The sequence below is a fragment of the Galeopterus variegatus genome, unplaced genomic scaffold, assembly GCF_000696425.1.
Source record: "Galeopterus variegatus unplaced genomic scaffold, G_variegatus-3.0.2 Scaffold1732, whole genome shotgun sequence".
Taxonomy (NCBI): domain Eukaryota; kingdom Metazoa; phylum Chordata; class Mammalia; order Dermoptera; family Cynocephalidae; genus Galeopterus; species Galeopterus variegatus.
Window position 1 is genome coordinate 62,705 of NW_007727843.1, and position 13,476 is coordinate 76,180.

A 13,476-nucleotide genomic window follows, 5' to 3' on the forward strand; every position below is an offset into this window, starting at 1 on the left:
TTGGAAAATAGTCCATAAACTCATGGTTGTTGGGCTCCCTCAGAAGACTTACAATGTAATAAAACAACAGAATCATAATAAGGGGGCTAAGAACCCAGCATCAGGCAGAGAATACTTCTAAAGGTTCAGAAATGTTTCCCTTGGCAGTGTGCCAAATAAGAGGTCTGTTTCTATATGGGATGGCAGGATTCTCTTTGTCCCCCTTATCAGCCAGCCTTCTGCAGAGGTTGTGGCATGACAAGAAAGGAAAAAGATATGTCAAAATGAAGTGACTTGAAGAAAGGTAGGGATATGATGGCAAGGTGTCAAGACTTGATCTTTGATCAGCTGTGAGTTGTCAGAGGGTTGGTGGCAGTGAGGGACAGTTCAAACAAAAACTAGGAAGAAAAGGTGATTCCTTTCAGAGAAAAACAGATGATCTATACCTTGTGAGTCCAATTATTTAGAACCATAATATTCTATCTTAATTTCTCCTTCCTATTCCCTGAGTAATAAGTAAGGAAAGCCTGGTTTAACCATTCTAGCTCTACCTCAGTTGTACTTTGGGGAACTGAGGGAAAAAACATTTATCTCTGCTTAGACTAGAGTGTTAAAGAAGAATGGCTGTCTAACTCCCCACCAATGTCTACACCAAGTCTACCAAACAGGCAATGTAAGCCTCCTCCCCTCCCCCATACTATTTTTTATTGGGCTCTTAATTTGTGCCTGGCACCAGTGCTAAATGCTTTATGTGTATCACCTCACTGCAATCTCATAAGAAGTCTAGAAGCAAGTTTATTATTCCCATTTTAGAGATTTTAAAAAACTGAGAGGTTAGGTAAGTTGTCCAAGGTCAAACAGCTAGTAAAGAGCAGAGCTAGAATATAAATCCAGGAATGTCTGAGTACTAAGGCACAAGCTATTAACTACCATGCCACACAGATGGCAGCAATTAGTAAGACATCAAGGGTATGGTGACTTACTGGAGAGTCAATCTATTCTTCCCCTTGTGAAGACTTCCTTACAGGCAAATGACAGAAGTTCTGTTTTTGTTAAGGGCTGTGGCAGTTTTCTTGTACATGGTGGCAGACTTATCTTCTGATCTTTACATCAACTTTCTTTTTTTTTTTTTTTTTTTTTTTTTTTTTTGTGACCGGTAAGGGGATCGCAACCCTTGGCTTGGTGTCACCCGCACCGCGCTCAGCCAGTGAGTGCACTGGCCAGTCCCATATAGGATCCGAACCCACGGCGGGAGCGTCACTGCACTCCCAGAGCCGCACTCTCCCGAGTGTGCCACGGGGCCGGCCCTACATCAACTTTCTGATACCAAGCTGAATACTGATGATATTCCTTTTCTATTTTATTCTCTCTCTAAACAGGGAATATCCAGCCACCCCAATTAGTTTTACATTAGATATCTTCTCTTCCAAAATCCCTATTGGCATCATGTCCCTGCCCAGCCTGGGGGTGTGCAGGGACAGAATGCTGGGATGGGAGTTATCCTAGGACACACTAAGAATCTTCAAAGGACCATGAGGCTATTTCCCAAAAGCTGAAATCAAGAAAATAGGTCCTCTGAAACAATTAGTGTCTCCAAAAAACATGAAATAACTCTTCAAGATATCAAATATTATTGAGTCAAACCCTGTGATTTAAGCCTAACCATTGGTTGAATCTCTGCAGTTCAGTCAGTGCCCTGGGTTTTGCTCCAGATCTGTCACATTGCATCAGTGCCCTTCCTCCTCACTGCCTACAGAAATAACAGCCTCGAATATGGCAGCACAATCCATTTGTCCTGCTCTAATTACTTTTTGACATTATTCTTTCTGCTGTTAACTTGCCTTTTTTTTCTTCCTTTCAACCTCAGGGCATCATTAGAGTCATCTGAAAACAAAATCTTTAGGTTCTGCCAATATATATTTGGTTACCTTTCTATCATAAAATTGTTGTAAGGAAGAATATAATACCAGTCCCAAGAAGAAAAGCCACAGGGCACTCAAAACTATTTCCAGAATTCCCCTGATACCACAGAGAGCATGGACAAGGGGAAATGCCTGGCCTTAAAGTTATGGGACCTGGGCAAGTCATAGTTCTGCCATTCATTAGTTGTGAGACCTTGAGCAAATCTACTAATCTGGGTCTTAGTATCATCTTTGGACAAATGGGGTTATATCTCTATTAACCTCACAAGAGCTGCTGTGAAGATCAGTTGAGATAATGTATGTGAAAATACTTTGGAAAGAACTACAGTCACATATTATTATTATTATTATTATTATTATTATTATTATTATTATTATTATTATTATTAAGAGGTATAAAAATACAGTCACATATTATTATTATTATTATTATTATTATTATTATTATTATTATTATTAAGAGGTATAAAAATATTATTATTATTATTATTATTATTATTATTATTATTATTATTATTATTATTATTATTATTATTATTATTATTATTATTATTATTATTATTATTATTATTATTATTATTATTATTATTATTATTATTATTATTATTATTATTATTATTATTATTATTATGAGGTATAAAAATGATGTCCAATGTTACAAGAATCTCTAGGTCTTGTGTTTTTCATTAAATACAGCACATTCTTCATTAAATCTAGTGTGACAGTTAATTTTATGTGTCAACTTGGCTGGGCCACAGAGTGTCCAGGTATTTGGTCAAACATTATTCTGGCTGTGTCTGGGAGGGTGTTTTCAAATGAGATTAACGTTTAAATCAGAGGACTTTGAGCAAAGCAGATTGCCTTCCATAATGTGGGTAGGCCTCATTCAATATTTGGTCAAACATTATTCTGGCTGTGTCTGGGAGGGTGTTTTCAAATGAGATTAACATTTAAATCAGAGGACTTTGAGCAAAGCAGATTGCCTTCCATAATGTGGGTAGGCCTCATTCAATCAGTTGAAGGCCTGAATAGAACAAAAAGACCAGCTTCCCTCATGCAAGAGAGCACTCTCCAGTAGAATACTTTTAGACTCAAACTGGCACATCAGCTCTCCTGGGTATCTAGCTGCAGGCCTTCGGTCTTCAGTCTAACTGCAGCACTGGCTCTCCAAGGTCTTCAACCTGCTCATCCACCCTGCAGACTTTGGATTCGTCAGCCCCCATAATTATGTGAGTGAATTCCTTTAACAAATCTCTATCCATCCATTCACATATCGTATTGGTTCTGTTTCTCTGTAGAACACTGACCAATACATCTATGATCTAGTTTTGCTTAGAATTCACAATGATCATCCTATACTCTAATAATAAGGGACAGAAACACCATGGATAAAATAAATCCAGAGGTCCATCTTCCATAGCTCTTTTTGCTCCAGCATGACAGATTCTGACTTACAAATTTATTTGTTCCCAGAAGTCACTTTTAGGCCAGATGCATGGAACTTAAAAATTAAAAAGCTTTTTGCAATAATAAAATGGAGCTTAAAGACAAAGGATTATTGAGATATCCTTATAGGAGGTTACTGTTGGATAAGTGCACGAATTAATGTCCTATTATTAAAATGCTTCTGGAAGAAAAGAACATATTTATTGAGCACTTCCCAAGTACTAAGCACTAAACTAGATGTTTCATTTCATTCAACATTTAGCACCTGACAAAGACTACATTTCCATTTCTGCAAAAGACAAAACTGAGCTCTGAGAGATGAAATGTTTTGGACTAGGTCACACAACTGGAATGTGGTAGAGCCAGAATCAGAACCCAGATCTGACTCCAGTGGCCCATCTCTGACCACAGGACAGCTATTAAATAATCTCTACCCTTATTTAAAAAAAAAAAGAAAAAAGATAGAAAAAGTGGGGGTGATGAACCGCTTTCCCATCCTCCGCTCACTCCTGGATACAGGATGGCAAAAAACTCAAAAGGCAGAAAAGAAGCACTGGGCCACAGCAGGCTTTAGAAATCCACAGGCTGATGGATTTTCAGGAGGATGACAAACTGAGCAGTTCCACTCTAGTGAAACTTTGGACATAAAGAGCAACATCTTAGCAAACAAGAGTGAGACAATTTTTTTTAAGGAAAGCAACAGAAAGTACAGTGGTCCCAGTGAACTAAATGTAGATGGGGGAAAAAATGATGTGTGTGTCGAGTGGAGTGGAGGGAACCTGTTTGGCCTCTGTTTTTAATGTTAATTAACAGCACATCCTCTCCATGCTGACCACCTCAGGTACAAGTGACAAGTCAAACCAAAGCCAGGCCAAAGAGGCCTCTGTCTCCTGCAATGCTTCCCTTTTCCCATCTCAGATGGCCTTTCAGGATCCATCCTTAATTCACATTCCTCCTGCCACAAATGAAAACAGATAAAAAAGGAAACTAATTCTGCATTTTCAACTGTAATGCAGAGCCTACTAGGCAAGGGTATGAATCTGCAGAATGATCAGTAATGAATAAGAATTGTTTGCTTTTAGGCCAATTAAATTCAGTTTTAACTACATTAAAAAAGGCCAAGTAGAAAACAGCTGTATAACGAGAAGTTATCTTCCTGCAACAAAGTGTGACAACAGGTTATTTAAGTATAATTATTGTTGGAATTATGTCACTGGTAAAATGCTGCAATTCAAGCAGTTTCAAAACATATTCATTCACTTTGATCATTTAAAAATAAACCCACTTATGACCATAACTTCAGAATAACTCTGTGAAAAGGCATCATTATTTCCATTGTGAAGAAATACCAGTGAAGAAACTGAGGCTCAGAAGATGGGAGTCAAATGTCCACGTGGGCAGAACGAGAACCTGACTCCAAGTTTTGAATGTTTTTTCCTCTTTCAAGGCTATTTCCCAAAGCTATCAAGGGATTATCTGTTAGGCTTCTTACTTTCTTGAGGTGTCCTGCTTCTTCTAACTTCCTCAATTTCCTGGGAGAATAGAATGGTTTCTTCCTGTTGTCTTAACACATCGTTCTGTGTATACTGGATAAACTCTATAACATAGTTCTAGCTTCTTAGTCTTTCCAATCTGAAGAACAATAAATTCATGCCTGCTAAATTCTAAATCACTATCGTGGTTTTTCTAAAATAGTCACTGGCACAACGTAGAAGTTAATCTCCAATGATATTGACTTTTTCCCTCCAAATTTGTTAAATTGTGAACATTTTGTGAACAGAAGGCAAGAGCCTTTTCTTTTTTCTCTTTTGGCGGCTGGCTGGTATGGGGATCCAAAGGAACCTTTTCCAAATGAACGTTTTGAGATGCTAAAGTAGTAAACCATGTTTTCCAAATTTTTGTCATTCACATGAAAGGAACAGAACCTGCAAAATGACAGTTCTAGATCAAAATGACCATTTATAAACACACATCTATAAGAAGGGTCTTCAAAAAGTTCCTGGAAAGATTTGTATTATCTTTTAATTCTACTTTTCCACAACCTCTTTGAAGTACCTGAATATGTTAATTCTATTTTACAGTATAACACGTAGAATTAAGCTCCTCAAAAATTATATTTAGAATTACTACACCTTCCTGAAGTTATTCATTCCAGTTCCCCAAATCAGCGTCTTAAAACCAGTGAAGGCTACCTACTATAGGGGAAAGAGTATGGATTATGAGATCAGACAGACCTGGGTTCTGATTCATGCTCTACTATTTCATACTTTTGACCCTTGGGCAAGTTACTAAATTTCTTGGAGTTTCAGTTTGCTCATATAAAATGGGGATACCATCCCTTACCTTTTATGGTTATTGTGAGGTATAAAGTAAGTGAAAATATATATCAGACAAGCTTGGTTCCTGGTATATAGATGTTTTTTTTTTTTTTTTTTTTTTTATTTTGTCAATATACACTGTATATGATTATTATGGCCCATCACCGACACCTCCCTCCCTCCTCCCTCTCTCCCCTCCCTCCCAAGAATGTCCTTTCCGTTTGCTTGTTGTAACAACTTCATGGAAGTATAGTTGTTATATCTTCTTCCCCATCTACAGAACATTCCATCCAACAACCTCAGAATATTCATTCTTCTCATCAGCACATGGATCATTCTCCAGGATAGATCACATATTAGGACACAAATCAAGTCTCACCAAATTCAAAAAAATTGGAATTATCCCGTGTATTTTCTCAGACCATAATGGATTAAAACTAGAAATCAATAATAAACAAAATTCTGGAAAGTATACAAACACATGGAAATTAAACAGCATTCTTCTTAACGATACATGGGTCCAGGAAGAAATCAAGCAGGAAATAAAAAAATTTATTGAAACTAATGAAAATAATGATACATCATACCAAAACTTGTGGGATACAGCAAAGGCAGTACTTAGGGGGAAATTTATTGCATTAAATGCCTACTTCAGAAAAATGGAAAGCTGGCAAGTGAACAATCTAATAATGCGCCTTAAAGAACTAGAAAAACAAGAACAATCCAATCCTAACGTTAGCAGAAGGAAAGAAATCATCAAGATCAGAGCAGAACTTAATGAAATTGAAACCCAAAAAACAATACAAAAGATCAACGAATCAAAAAGTTGGTTTTTTGAAAAGATAAATAAAATCGACAAACCACTAGTATGGCTAACAAAAAAAAGAAGAGAGAAGATTCAAATAACAAAAATTAGAAATGAAAAAGGTGATATTACAACTGACCCAAATGAAATACAAGGAATCATCCGAGACTACTATAAACAGCTATATGCCAACAAGTTCGAAAATCTGGAGGAAATGGATAAATTTCTGGACTCACACAAGCTTCCAAAATTAAATCAAGAAGATATAGAAAACCTGAACAGGCCAGTAACAATAAAGGAGATTGAAGCTGTTATCAGAAAGCTCCCAACAAAGAAAAGCCCGGGACCAGATGGATTCTCAGCAGAATTTTACCAAACATTCAAAGAGGAAATGACACCGATTCTTTACAAACTATTCCAAAAGATTGAAGCAGAAGCAAAGCTTCCAAACACATTCTATGAAGCAAACATCATCCTGATACCAAAACCAGGTAAAGATATAACCAAGAAAGAAAACTACAGGCTGATATCCTTGATGAATATAGATGCAAAACTCCTCAATAAAATATTAGCAAACAGAATACAACAGCACATATGTAAGATCATTCACCATGATCAAGTGGGATTCATCCCAGGGAAGCAAGTTTGGTTCAACATACGCAAATCAATAAATGTGATCCACCATATTAATAAAATCAAACACAAGGACCATATGATCATCTCTATTGATGCCGAAAAAGCATTTGATAAAATCCAACACTCATTCATGACAAAGACCCTCTATAAATTAGGTATAGACTGAAAGTATCTCAACATAATCAAAGCCATATATAATAAACCCACCGCCAATATCATCCTGAATGGGGAAAAACTGAAAGCTTTTCCTTTAAGAACAGGAACCAGACAAGGATGTTGTTCAATAAATACCAGTAGGTGCTCAAAGGATGTTTGTTACGAATCATTTTTAAAGCCCTGTAAGGGATATATCTATTGTACCTCCCACAATCCAGAGAGGAAAAAAAAGATTGGTGATAAAACAAATAAGTGAAAATTTATTTCTGCTTCTAGTATTTCTGCATTTTAGCATTAGTTTCTCCTTAATTAATAGAATACAGTCACAACTGGAAGTGGACTTTAAAATGAAACATTTGGGTACAGGAATCTACACCAGTGATTAAATAAAATGATTTTTTTTCTTTTTAATCTATGTACTAGTCTCCAAATTATAATAAAGAAAAACCATTTTCTATACAGCTTGCATTTTTGCAGCATAGCTTTAAAAGAAATGAAACCATTCTTTAATCCCACAGATTATGTCTAAAAATATACCGACGGGCCAGCTGTCAGATGCATACGCTGTAGGGAGAATGGGGCAAAGAATCTTTCGCCAAAGTCTACTGCAACTCTTCTGGCATTTGCTCCCATAAAGAAGAAAAATTCAAATCTACTCAATGCCAGCAGCTACTGCTTTCTTTTTGAGCTAGGGTAAGAGTTTGAAATTGTGCAGATTTGTTAGGCCTCTTGTGAAATCTACCCAAATTTGTAACATGCTATTCCTAACAGGTTTATAACAGAAGTGTCAGGCATGATCTGGAATTAGTGCTTCTACATGACCCCATTAAAATTATTTTTCTTTTGTGAACTTTTCCTTCCAGAGTTATTTAACATTTAAAAACGATGCAAAAAAATAAAAATAAAAAAAGATGCAATGTGATGAAGACTGTGTTCTAGACCAGACTCTTCTATTAACATGCTAGATAACCTTAGGCAAACTGTGTCCCCTCAGTGGGTCTGTTTTCCCATCTGCATAATGAGAAAGTTGTAGGAGATATCCCTATAAGCATGTATCTTTCGGCTACAATGCTCTAGGATTATCTGAGCCTCAGAATTTCCAGACAGGCTGAAGAGGAGGAGACACACTTCTGCATCTAACATGTTTTGAGCTGCTTCAGTCCCAATTTTGTAAGTGATCCTTCCACCTCATCAAGGACTTAGCACCCCTAAAAAGATGAATGTAAGATATCTCGATCCCTTTTCTTCTGACTTAGAAACATGGGGCCAGTTACTATGGGTAAGGAAGTATCCTGGGCGAAGAGAGCTTGCAAGGTCATTATTTTTCTGAATAAAGTGGACACAAGTCAAAGAAATACAGCCTGTGTGTATGGAAGCCTCAAATGCATTCATTCAAATACTTACTGAGTACCTACTATCATGCAACTTGCACTTTTCTAGGTGGTAGCAATACGCTCCTGTCAAGAGTCTCACCACCATCTCCTTCAAGGCTGGGATCCTGTCCAGGTCAATTCTGAACCCTGACCCTCAACAGTCGGAGAATGAAAAAAAATTTTGCCTTTGCATCTGGTACACTCAATACATGCCGGCAGAACCTGGAGAAGAACCTAGCTTACTTCAACACCTTTGCAAAGTTGGCAGTTTCAAAGAAAAACAATCCCATATTAAGTTTGAGCAGGGAGCTGTGGGGTGAGATGCTGGGGATCAAAATAATGTCAGTCATTTTTAGCAATTGTTTCTTGTTTCTTTTGGCTGCGCTCCCCCAGGAATCATTAGGGAAAAAATAACAGTGGAAAACGTAAAAGAGAGAAACTCTAGTGTCAAAGTTGTGTACTGTACATTTTATTTCATAACCTAATAAAAGACATAGGTTTTGGCCACCTAACAATGTCATTGCAAAGACAATCCAGTGTGGGATGTTTCTGCCATAAGATTATAGGCTTATTCTGTCTTGACAATCCCAGGACTCTGTGAGGGTGTGGACTTAATAATTAATTTGACAAATATTTATTGGGTGCCTACAATCCCCATGCTACAGAATCAGTAGCAAACAAGACTGGCATGTCTCTGCCTTTACAGACTTCCCACCTAGTAAATGGAACAAAAATAAAGCAATTATGTAAGAAATATTTAATTTTAAGTGTGATAACTGTGATAAGTGTAGGGGGGTATGTGTAATAATGAAGGGACCTAATCTGGCATAAGAAGGGTAGAAAAACATTCAAGCAAAGGATTATGAAGAGAGTGAGCACATAGGTCAAACTATCCACAGAGAAGAGTCAAATACATGATTTCTTCCTAAAAAATGGCCTAGCCTTTCCTGCTCCCTAAGTCTCAGACACATGTCTTTCCTCAGTGCTCAGAGCATCCTGTACCTCTTGGCATCATTGAGCTGATTTCACTGCAATGTGACAATCAGATTATGAATGTTTCCCCTACTAGAATGCAAATTCTGCCAGAATAGGGAATTTACCCAATGTACTTCTGTGCCTCTGGTGCCTAGCATTAGATTAGATACTGGGTAGGCCTCAGAAAATGGTAGTTATCATCATTATGATTACTGTTCTTCAGATGTCATAACACAAATTATGCAAGTCTATTCCTGTTAGTTAAAATCAATCTCTCAAATAAGCGATTGATCCAAATGAGTCCCAGTAACAGACTACCTAACACTGATCCCAATTGCTCTCAGTTCCTTTGTTATGAATTTTGCTTGTTTACATAGCTAATACAGAGCTGTCTTTCCACTCTGCTGTGGTTATGAGAGTACTTCAAAAAGTTCATGAAAAGGGGCTTCCGGTCAAGATTGCAGAATAGACAGTCCCCAGTGTCACCCTCTCCCATAAATCAACCAATTTACAACTATTAAAAAGCAACAACAGCCAAGCTGGGGCCACCAGAGCTCAGGGAAAGAGGAGGAGAGACCTATGGGAGTACATGAAGGCAGGAGAAGCCACAATGAGAGAAAGGATCACTCCTACCATTTCAAATCCCAGCCAGTTCAGGGCTGGAGCTGGTGGGCACACAGAGCAAGAGCTGGCAAAAGATGCTGCTGTGCCCTTCCTATGAAGTTGCTTGGAGGTGGCAGGGGAAAAGAAGGCCTTGGTGTCCCCCAGGCCAGCAAGACCACTAACAGGGTTCCCGTGGACCCACATAGGAGTGAGAAGCCACAGACAACTGAAAAAAGGAGCCACTCAGAGGCCAGTGAGTCATCACAAGGGACTAGCACACAGCCCATCCTATGGTAAGCATTTGGAGTAAAGGTAGTGGGGAGGACAGGCTACTGGGGAAACACTGGGGCCCAGCAAGGACAGCTGATCTGCCATCCAATCAGCACAGGCCACTCTGTGTAGACTGGTCAGGAATATAGAACTGCAGGGGGAGCAGTTTGCTAAAAAGACTCAGATCCAGACCAGAGTTTCTACATAACCCAGGAGTACTGGATCTCATGAGACCTGGAAGTACCTAAAAAAGACTCAGGTCCAGACCAGAGTTTCTACATAACCCAGGAGTACTGGATCTCATGAGACCTGGAAGTACCTACAAAGTGAACCATTAAAACCTGAGCTGCACAGAAAGCCTTCCCCAGGGAATCAGTAGCAAAGCAGCAATTTAGTTCAACCACAGAGCTCAAGTGCTGGTCCCCACAGGAAGTTCCTCCATTTTAGAAGTAAGCAAAGGACAACAAATTAGTTCCAGTGCAAAGTTTAAGTGGTGGGAACAGCAAATAATCCAACACAGAATTGAAAGAAAAACAAAATACCCACACACCAGAGACAAAGTTTGATATTAACTAGTAAAGGTCTCACTTCACCAAAGAACACCTATAAAACCTGGAAGGAATGGAAGCCCCCTGGGCCCCCAAGCCAGGGAAGGGAAGGGCTGGGGGCCTCAGCTATGCCCCCTAACACCCACAACCAACCCAGCAACAACTGCCAATCCACTACAGGAAGTGCCCCAGGCTCCCAAGCTAGGCAGTGAGGGGCCAAGGGCCTCAGCCATGCCCCCGACACCCACAACCAGCCCAGCAACGACCACCAAGCCACTGCAGGAAACAGCCCAGGCTCCCAAGCTAGGGCAGTGGAAGGCTGAGAGCTTCAGCCACACACCCCCAACATCTGCAACCAGCCCAGCAATGACCACCAAACCACCACTGGAAGCCAGGGCACTGGGGGGCCAAGGGCTTCAGCCACACACCCCAGATATGTGTATTCAGCCCAGCAATGACCTAGCCATGGCTGCCGCAAAAGCAGCTAGACGCCACAACCACCATATAGATGGCCTGCCAACCACTCAAGTGCATTGACACAAGGAGAGTCACCAGCAGAGACCAAAGAAAAGAAGAGGATTTCTCTCTCCACAAAGCCCATTCCAGAGTGACAGACGAAGCATCTGCTCTGTGATAATAGTGGGGGACCTGAACACACCTCTCTCAGTACTGGACAGATCATCTAGGCAACAAATCAACAGAAAGAGTTAATCTTTCAGAAGGAGAGAAGAAATTTAGGGTTATCAGAGGGAGGAGGGAGGAGGGAGAGGGGGAGAGGGGGATGGGGAGAGATTGGATAAGGGGCATAAAGAATAAGTATGATTTGTAATAATATATATGCTAATAATATCGATTTCAACACACATCAATGTTGAACCCCCAAAATATGTATAATCAATTATGATTTAATTTTTAAAAAGTTCATGGAAAAATAGAATTAAAAGATAATACGAATCTTTCCATGAACTTTCTGAAGACCCCTCATACTTCCAATCCAAGATGATCAGCCAAGGATAGCAATGCCTTAAAAGGCAGTGATAGGAAGGTCACAAGGTAGGGAAAGGGTAGAGTGAAGAGAATTAGGACACAGCTGTAGTGTTCTGTAGGCTAAAACATAGACTCAATGTGTCACAGAGAATTAAATCAGAGGCTGAATGTAATTCCTGGGCTCCTGAATAAAATAAGCAGGGCCCCTGGTACCATCGCCGGCTATAGTAAAGCCATGCTAGGTCCTCAATGACGTCCAGTTCTAAGACCCAGGATCATCCTAAATTGGGAAGGCAAGGTCACTGCTCCACCAAACCAAATTCTACAAAGCTCCAATTGCCCCAGACAGAAAAAAAGAGGATGTCAACTGCTAAATCCATTTTGATAGCTAGAGGAGGATTAAAGAAACTGCACACATGGTGATGTCCAAATCTGAGCAATGAGATTAACCTCTATGTGGACTGACGATACCTCAGCGAGGGTTTGTTTTTAACACTTCTAGCATTTATTTTCATTGCAGCTATACACCATTTGAGAAAACTTACTTTTAGGATGGACTCTGTTAAAGGAACAGATAATAGAGGACATTTGGGGGGAATGTTTTTGCAATATCGTGACAGCCTTGGCTTAATATCTTTTTGTCTCCTACCTTAAGTTTTTGGAATGAATTAAGGTTATTATTCAGAGGATGATAATCTGGATTGTGCTCGTATTTGTATAGTCAGACTGAGTCTTCACTGTAAATGCTATATAATATTTTTATCAAATAATAAAGAAAAAGAAAACCAGATATATATGTTTAATAAGAAAAACCTGGCCTTTAGAAAATACCAAAGCAGGTGACAATAGCAGAGTTTAAGCCAATTTTGTTTTTTAAATGTCATATAGAAGAAAAGTTTAATGTTAGTTTTCTTTAGATAGTGGAACTATATGTGGTTTTTAAACATTTTTTTCTTTTAAAATTTTAGTTTTTCACAATGAACATTTGTGACCCTGCAATTTAAAAAGCCAGTGCCCTTTAAAAAAAGAATAATTCCACATGCTCCAACGCTCCATTTTCTGTCTCTTGTTTCGTCTCCCTTCACTTTTCCATCTAAGTTTTCCATGATTAACTCCTTTGGTTTTTTTGGCCCCCCTCCGCCTTTTTTTTAATAGACTATTTCTTCAGAGCAGTTTTAGCTTCACAGCAAAATTGAAGGATGGCCAGTTAGCTCAGCTGGTTAGAGCACAGCCTTATAACAGCAAAAGTGAGCAAAAGGTACACAGATTTCCCATATTCCCTCCACTGCACAGCCTCCCCCATTATCAACATTCCCCATCAGAGTGGTACACTTACTACAACTGGTGAACCCACATGGATACATCACAATTTCCCAGAGACCATAATTTACATTAAGGTTTGCTTCTGGTATTGTATATTCAGTGGGTTTTGACAAATGTGTAATGACATGTACCTGC

At 39.0% G+C, this 13,476-nt stretch overlaps 1 protein-coding gene across 1 annotated transcript in view; it reads right to left on the minus strand.

Moving 5' to 3' along the window:
- LOC103595279 (nuclear receptor subfamily 6 group A member 1-like) overlaps window positions 1–13,476 on the minus strand; it is a gene marked incomplete at both ends in the record, with an annotated part of 201,517 nt that overhangs the window by 60,329 nt on the left and 127,712 nt on the right. The gene's annotated exons all lie outside the window — the stretch shown is intronic.